The following is an 8,308-nucleotide window of genomic DNA, read 5'->3' as shown; positions in this document are numbered from 1 at the left end:
ACAAATGACGTCACTTGCGCTAAAGCACGCCTGGTAAGACGTCGGACTTTCGTGCTGAAGACCCGGGTTCGGTTCTGTGAACATAGGTTATTTAGAGTTTCTTTTTTACATTAATGGTATATTTTTTTACAGTAAGATGCCCAAATTTTTATTTGAGACTCGCCGAACGGCATTGAATTCACAGATAAAAAAGAAGTGGGTTCAACTTTCATTTTGGAACAATTTTTCAAGAGCATACAGGAGGACTCACCCATCTTAAACCTTTGTCGGCTGTGCTGAAGAGGAAGGTACAGAACCAAATTATTTAATGAATTAGCTGCGCATTCTCCTGACCTCTGTCCTCCAGGCCACACACACACACAAGGGACTGTCTCAGCTGTTATTTTCATTCAGGAGTGTGCACGTACATCATGCGCGCCTCGTGCACGAGCCTACTATTGAAGCTGCCGTTACGCTTTTGGCCTTAGGGGGCAATTGCGAGCATAAAAATTCAAAACTCAGTTAAGTCCCTTTAAAGATTAAGAAAAAACTGTTATACCCTCCTGTATTTAAGAAACAGACTAGATAACAGGTACATGATGGTTGTAGTACGTAACCCACTGCAATTTAAAGTTGTTAGATACCAGTGGCGTCTGCTTTAAACAATTTATATGTATATAAAATAATAGCATACAATGTTGTAGTAACTGCAGCTTAAAAAGAATGTGTCTTTATTCATGTGGATCCCCTAAGAAGAAATCCCACAGTGGGAGCTGAAGGCTGTGTTTGCGTACGTGATGTGTTACATCCTGTTTTCAGCCAAGTTTGAGATCATTTCCAGTAAGAGAGCTGACCAGAGTGATGAGATGCACGTGTACGCCTCGTGGTCCAGCCAAAAGTATTAGATGTTTCCAGTAAAAGGACGTGTTTATCTGACTTTCAATTTTTTTAATCTTTCAATTAACTCCAAAGAAATTCCATCACAGTGGAAGTCAGCATATGTTTTACCATTATTAAAAGGAGGAGATCCAGCAGTTTTGACAAATTATAGGCCAATATCAAATTTAAGCGTGCTTTCCAAGATAATGGAGTCACTTGTCAGTGTTCAGCTAAAAGAGTTTTTGTCTATTAATGACATCCTCTCGAAATGTCAATCGGGTTTTAGAAAAGGGTACGGCACTACTACAGCTGTTATGAAGGTGGTAAATGATATTATAGTAGCACTTGATAGGAAACAGTTTTGTGCCTCACTGTTCATAGACCTGTCTAAAGCTTTTGATACCGTTGACCATGCTATTTTAATAAACAGATTACTAAGCCTTGGGTTGTCAGAGCACTCAGTAGCATGGTTCTCAAATTACCTGACTAACAGGACACAGTGTGTTAAATGTGAGGATCTTTGCTCTGATTTTGGGGTTGTCCGGAGGGGGGTGCCCCAGGGCTCAGTCCTGGGGCCCCTCCTATTTATCTTGTACATCAATGACTTGGGCCAAAATATTAAAGATGCTAATATCCATTTGTATGCTGATGATACGATTATCTATTGTTTTGGAACATCACTTTCTCAGGTTGTTGAATCCTTGCAGAAAGCATTTGACTTGGTCCGGCACTCATTGCATCAGCTAAAGCTAACCCTTAATGCTGAGAAGACTAAGTTGATGATTTTTGCAAATAGGCAAATACCGAATAGTGTTCCTAAACTAATCACATTGGAAGGGAAAGTCATAGAGATGGTCCATGAGTATAAGTACCTAGGTGTTTGGATAGATAACTCCCTTACCTTTAAATCTCATATAGATAAACTGGTGAAAAAATTAAAACTAAAGCTGGGTTTCTACCTCCGTAATAAGTCGTGTTTTTCTTTTGAAGGAAAAAGGCAACTTGTCACAACTACCTTTTTATCTGTAGTAGATTATGGTGATCTTATATATATGAATGCTTCTTTAACTGTGCTACAAAAACTGGACTGTTTACCATGCGTCTCTGAGATTCATAACAAACTGTAGAGCCATTACACATCACTGTGAATTATATTCACGAGTGAAATGGCCGTCATTGGCAATAAGAAGACAAAATCATTGGTTTGTTTTTATTTACAAGGCAGTGTTTGGATTGTTACCTCCTTATATTTGCACATTAATCACACGAAAAAATGTTGATTCCTATTCTTTAAGGTCTAACGATCAGTTGCTACTTTCTGTTCCTTTTGCTCGCACACAGTTAGGAAAGAAAGCCTTCGCCTGCTCTGCTCCTTCTGCTTGGAACCAGCTGCAGAAAACCTGGAAAATGACTGAGCAGGTTTCACTACATGCCTTTAAAACCAAACTGAAAGCTTCAGAGTCTGCATTAGTAACTTGTAACTGCTTTTAATGATTGAGTGTTTTTATCATTGTCTTTAAGTTGTAACAGTTTTTATTATTTGCTGCCTCTTGGCCAGGACACCCTTGTAAAAGAGGTTCTTAACCTCAATGGGTCTCTATCCTGGTTAAATAAAGGTTAAATAAATAAATAAAAAATAAAAAGTTTGGCCACGAGCAGATGTTTCCTGTCCTTGTAAGGCTTGCTGGTAATGAGGGAGACAGTTTCAGTTCATGTGTATGTGTGAGACCCATTTCCTAAGCTACGCAGGAGTGACGTCAGTAAAGGGTATAAATGGTCTCTCATTCGATGGGAGACAGGCTTTTTGGAGATCTGCAGCCGAAGGCTCTACACATTCTGGCTGAACGCTGTCCTAAAGATTGGTTTTGTATTACTGTACTGTACAACAAAAGCCCCATGCTGTGAGGACAAACGTGTCTAACTCTCTTGTGTTCTGATAAGGAAAAGAACCACACCACCTTAAAGGCTGTGGAGAAATAGCTGGGACTGATGTCAAGAAGTCATAAATTACAAGGCGGCTGTGGAGACTCCATTCTCCTACAATAGCATTTTGCTATTCTAAGCAGGCTTAGGAATGTGCCTGAGGGTCTGAGTTTGGAGTATCCGGACGTTCCCTGGAGGTGGGTTCACTGGGGGTGTCTGGGACTGGGGGGCTGTTGCCCCCCTCTGGAGGTGCTTGGGTTGCCCCAGGGGGTGGACTACTGGCGGTTGTGAGTGGGGCCCCTTGGAGGTCTTGGCGGCAGCCATGGGTCGCTGCCTGGCAGCTGCATTGCCCCTGGGCAGGTCTGGGTGGGGTCTCGGGGTGTGGGGGTGGCTGGGCCCGTGTGGGGATCTGGGTGGGGCCTTGGGGGTCGGGTACTGACATGTATGCTGCCGGGAAAAAGGCAGGAACATGCAGCAGTGCCTGGCCCGGGTTCAGGGGCCTCGGGTAGACCTTGGCTCCTCTGCTGTCCCATCACGGGGGAGGGGGAAGTCCAGGAGGGGGAGGACCCAACCTTACCTGGATGTCCTATGTCTTATATATTCTGGAAGTTGTGCAAATGCAGGGATGGGCGTAGATATTCTGCTGAGGTGGGGCTGGGTTGGTGACCTCGGACTCGGTGGGGCTCTGCAATGCTGCTGCTTTGGGCCCTGGCAGGATGGGCTGGGGTCTTCATGCCCTGGGTGGCATTTTGACAACAGAGGTGCCTGTTGGGGCCAGTGGGGGGCTGGCTCCCTGGAGTGTTAAGCCCAACCAGCCATTCCTCCCCATCCCCACACATTTCTCTCCTCCTGCTCCCTCACATCATCACACAAACATACACATAGGACTTTGGGGGGTGGACAAGTCAGGGAGTGCGGGTATGGACCCCATTTCTGCATTCCTGTGGCAACCTGTCCCCCAATTTTATTTGCACCTTATACACTTCCACCGACGACATTCCACGCAAACACACACTTAGGGCCTTGGGAGTGAGCACATTCAACGGCATTTGGCAGGGGGATTTCTCAGCCTCCTCCCGAGTGCCAGTGCCCACTTCCAATTTTAAACTGCACTTAGACACCGAGGGCTGCGGGTGCAAGTGGGGTGGTGCGGTGGCATCCGCTGGCATAGGCCAGACAATGCCTGCACTGCCCGCTCACCACAGCCATGGAATACACCTCATCAACACACAACACTATAATGGAGCAGGCGGAGGGAGACTAGGGGTCTTAGCACACCTCTGTTGTTGCTTGGCTTCCTGGGGCTGGAGACTAGGAGGGAGATCTGGACGTCTGGTTGGGGTCTGGGGTGGTGGGTTGCTGGGCTCGGCGTTGGGCGGGGGAGCCTGCTCATCAGCACCCCAGCAGAAAGGGTCAAACTCTGGTAACCGGTGATGGTTGTACCCAGTGTGCAGCAGTACCAGGACCAGAGTGAATAGGGTGTGTATGGGGAGAATGAGTGGGTGTTCGGCATGCATTTTTGTAAGTCTTTGGTTGTATGTGTATGTGTGACCATGAGGGAGGGAGTGTGTGACTGTGTTTGTGTATGACTGTATACGTCAGGTGGGGCCTTTGACTCCTCCCCTCTCCTGGGACCTCCTTTGATGATATAAATCTTCGTCTCCCCTCCCCCTGCCACACCTGGTGCGGGGTGTGGTGCCTTGGTCTGCCTGAGTGTTCGTGGCTCCCGGGTCAGGGGGTTTAAGATCTTTGGCGCCTGCCTGGTCAATCCCGGTGGCTGCCTGGTGGGGTCTGGGTCCCTGGGCTCTGCTGGGTCCTCGGCGGGGATGGTCGCCCCTGGGTCCCGGGTCGCTGGGTCCCGGGCTCGGCCGGCTAGGGGGTGGGAGGCGGCAGGCGGGCCTGTGGGCTTGCCGCTGATATCTCCCGGGACTCTGCCGGCTGCTGGTTGTGGCCCCCCGGGACAATCCTCTGCGCCTCTCGAGGGGGGCGGGGGGCCTTTCCGGTTGCAGTCCCCTTGGGGTTCCTGTGTTCTGGGGCAGCGCCTGGATCTCTGGGACTTGGAGCTCCCCCGTCTCCTACGCATCTTTGAGGGCAGATCTGTGGTCCCTCACACTCTCTATTGGACACTCCTATAGAGAAACCTTACATAAACAAGCGCGTGTACACACACAGGTGCTCACATGGTGCTCTCAAAAGTATGGGCTTGGGCACATTCAACAATTGTCTTAAGGCTGTCATTGCCACTAAATGAACTGTGATTTATTATCGTTTGATTGTTCAGTTAAACAATGTTGATTTTATATTTCGTCATCACGTTGACGTAGTGATAGCTTGCTCCTGATGTATTGTTGTGTGTCCCATTTTTTTCTGCTCTTCTCTTTCTGCAGTTCTAGAAGCAGACTCTTGTTCATTACTGTTTATTTTTGTGGAACCCCCCTCTCTCTTCCCACCATTTGTCCTTTCCTTTCTCTTTCACCTCTGTCTCCGTGTCTGGTTGGAATTACAAAGTATTCAAAAACAATAACAATAAAATTTGAAGTATCAGGCGTGACATTTAAAGCAGACGCTTTGATGCTCCACCTAAGAATAAATCTGTAAGGCTTGTTACCAGCATTCAGACATCAATTCTGCTTGCTTCACAGCCAGACAGGACACGGTTAAAAAAAAAAAAAAAAAAAGGAAATCAGCTTTAGTCTTCAGTTTGTTCTCAATGTGCATGGCATAACGGATGGTGGCCCTCGGTAGTTTAGAAACTCTGGATACGGCCCTGCTACTGACTCTCGTCAGAAGCGCATGCGAAGCACCACAGCTTGAGAGGAAGAAGCCAGGGGCTTTTCAAAATAAGGTAAAATTTTCACGTTTCATGATATTTTAATTATTTCAAGCTATGATTATGGTTAGCATAAGTGCGTAAATATAGGCTATATATGTTTCACGCCTTACGTTGTTGTACAGTAGTGTAACGGGTTGCGATTTGTTATGGTTGGACTTTTATGTTGAAGGGATGTTCTTGGCCGGCTGTGTGCAGAGTTCCGGTTCGGTTGTTTAGAAGAAAACGAGCTAGTGTGGTCGGAGATCGTTAACGGTGTTTCTGCTGGAGTTAAGACGTGGGCTGCGGCCAACAGTAACCCGGAATAAAGATCCGAAACGCAAACAACAAGTTGGAGTCATTACCATATCTTAGAAAAGGCAACAAAATTGTGTTTTATAGGTGTGGTGGCTTTTGTTGAGCCGTGGCGGTGCGACACGGACTAGTTTAGCCCAGCAGAAAGGCCCCGCGGCTGGCTGGACCCAGCTCGACACAGCAGCAGAGCGGTAAGCTTCATATCACTCTAAAATGTCGGCTAACTTTACACGTTTACACTATTTTTCTGTCCTGTCTGTTTATTATCTTCCTGCATCTCCTCTCAATCCTAAAGAAAAACTACTACCTGGGTTCATATATGTTCACCTCATGAGTTACCATTGAACTGCAGTTCTAAAAGATCTCCCGACCGCAAAAACAATAAACAGACAGGACAGAAAAATAGTCAAATATAAACAAGTTAGTTTTTGTACCTGGTAGCAACAAACAGACACCATTGAAGGTAATCAGAAGTGAGGAACAGAAAATGAAATAATTATTTTAATGTCTAGAGCAGCAGGAACTCCGAGAGAGTGCAGGCGCATCAGTTTGCTGCTGCTGCGCAGGGGGAGGGGGGAGAGGACTGAAGTAGGATGCAGAAACTAACGTTGTTAAAGGAGATGTGTTAACTTAGAAAATGTGGGCGCAATTTCAATTGTCAAAAACTCCGGCAAACCTACCGACCCCCCCCCCCCCTTCAGGTGTATGACGTCATCAACGACTAGTCGAAGTCTACTCGATTTTCATTACTTGACTGTCGACTTTAAAAAAAATTAAGTCATGCAACCCCTAGTTAGCGGCTCCGTCCTCTTCTTCTGCTAGGCAACAGCATTTGTTGCATTTTTCAAACAGGAAGAGTGAGTTGAGTAAGAATCTGGTAGGAGGTGACTTGCTCTTTAAAAGATAAATGTTATTATCAGTTATATTAAAATGGTGTAAAAAACCTTCTTAATGTCTTAATCTTTATAAAATTAGTAAAAATAGTTTAACTTGTGGGTCGCCATTGTTGTTAGCGTCGCACTGCACTCTGGGTAGTGACGTCATATGGTTGTACCTCGGTTTCACCGGCGGCTTTGGGACCCTGTAGTGACTGTTGAGCGACATCAACACGTCATCTGTTCAGCCTTTTCACTTTGAACCAGAGCGAAACATTAATGATGACATCACTGACCATGTTTCACAAAACGAGCATCAACATGAAGAGCAAGAAGGGCGGGATGAAGCGAGAGCAGGGAAGAACCGGTGGCGCGTGTGCGGCAAATGCGTCTCCATGGTAACCGAGAGGGAGAGAGCTCACATTTGTGTCAGCAGAAGTTATCTGTAAGCTATCGTGTGATCAGATTTATTCAATGATGAATGATTTAGGAGAATTTTAGCATCCAGAGCTGTCGTGAAACTTTAGATTATAAATAATGTTAAACCACTTAAAAACTCCGTACTTTATTATGTGTAAGTGCTAGCTAAATATGTTATTGCAGAGAGCAATCTCAAAGTGCAACAGAAAGAGTCACAGCTTATACAGAAAATACCAGCTTAGGGTTATTCTGTGAATAAAGAATCTTTAAACGTTATTTGAGGTGAACCTTAACCTTAACTTGTATCTTATGAAGATGTGTATGAGTGTAGATAATGATTAACTTGTTAAATCAAACACAGTGATTTGTGATATAAATGTATCATTATAAGAACAAAATTCATTTCATATTCATTGATTTAAGCACAGGTTATTCAAACATTTGATGTAAACATCTTGTTCATTCATCACATATGATCATTTATATCATAAGTTGTAAAAGCTTTCATACACGCCAGAGCTGCAATGTCAAGGTTACACCAGCTGGAGTATTCAGACGCACAGATCAACCTTTTGCTCATTTTTTGTTCTTCAACACAGACATGAATAAACTGCCAAGGTCTCCCACAAAAACCTTATCTCTGCTAAAAATCAGACTGCTGGATTCCTCACTCTGAATAAGAGTGAATCCACACAAGTCCTACAAGGTTGTTACAACTTGTGATATAAATAATTGTAATGAAATAGATTTACAGTTAATTAATGAGCCATAAGGCGTGGGATTCCCTAGTAAATCTGGAATCCACCTTAAGGATCGCAGGGTTATTTAAACCAGAAGATTGGATCTTTTTATTGCAGAGATTATGTAACCGCTACGTATTCACTCAGAGATAACAGAAGAGAGAGAGTCAAGTTTAAAAGTTAAGAATTTTATTACTAACAAATTAAACTAGACTGACTATAAACTAAATGTATAGTGTAACTAAAAATGGATGAGACAGTGTATGGATGACGTGTGATGTTAAATCAGAACCAGCAAATTCGAAGAAGCGATTGTTCTGACGGGAAGTGAAGATGTTGTTTTGCATTAAGCTTTGGTTAGCTTCAGA

General features: G+C 44.7%; 1 protein-coding gene across 1 annotated transcript in view; it reads right to left on the bottom strand.

Moving 5' to 3' along the window:
• Positions 1 to 8,308, bottom strand: part of LOC129154107 (zinc finger protein 892-like) — a 338,014-nt gene that overhangs the window by 138,302 nt on the left and 191,404 nt on the right. The gene's annotated exons all lie outside the window — the stretch shown is intronic.

This window comes from Nothobranchius furzeri, chromosome 2 (assembly GCF_043380555.1).
Source record: "Nothobranchius furzeri strain GRZ-AD chromosome 2, NfurGRZ-RIMD1, whole genome shotgun sequence".
NCBI classification, from domain to species: Eukaryota; Metazoa; Chordata; class Actinopteri; order Cyprinodontiformes; family Nothobranchiidae; genus Nothobranchius; species Nothobranchius furzeri.
This window is presented reverse-complemented; position numbering and strand designations above follow the sequence as displayed.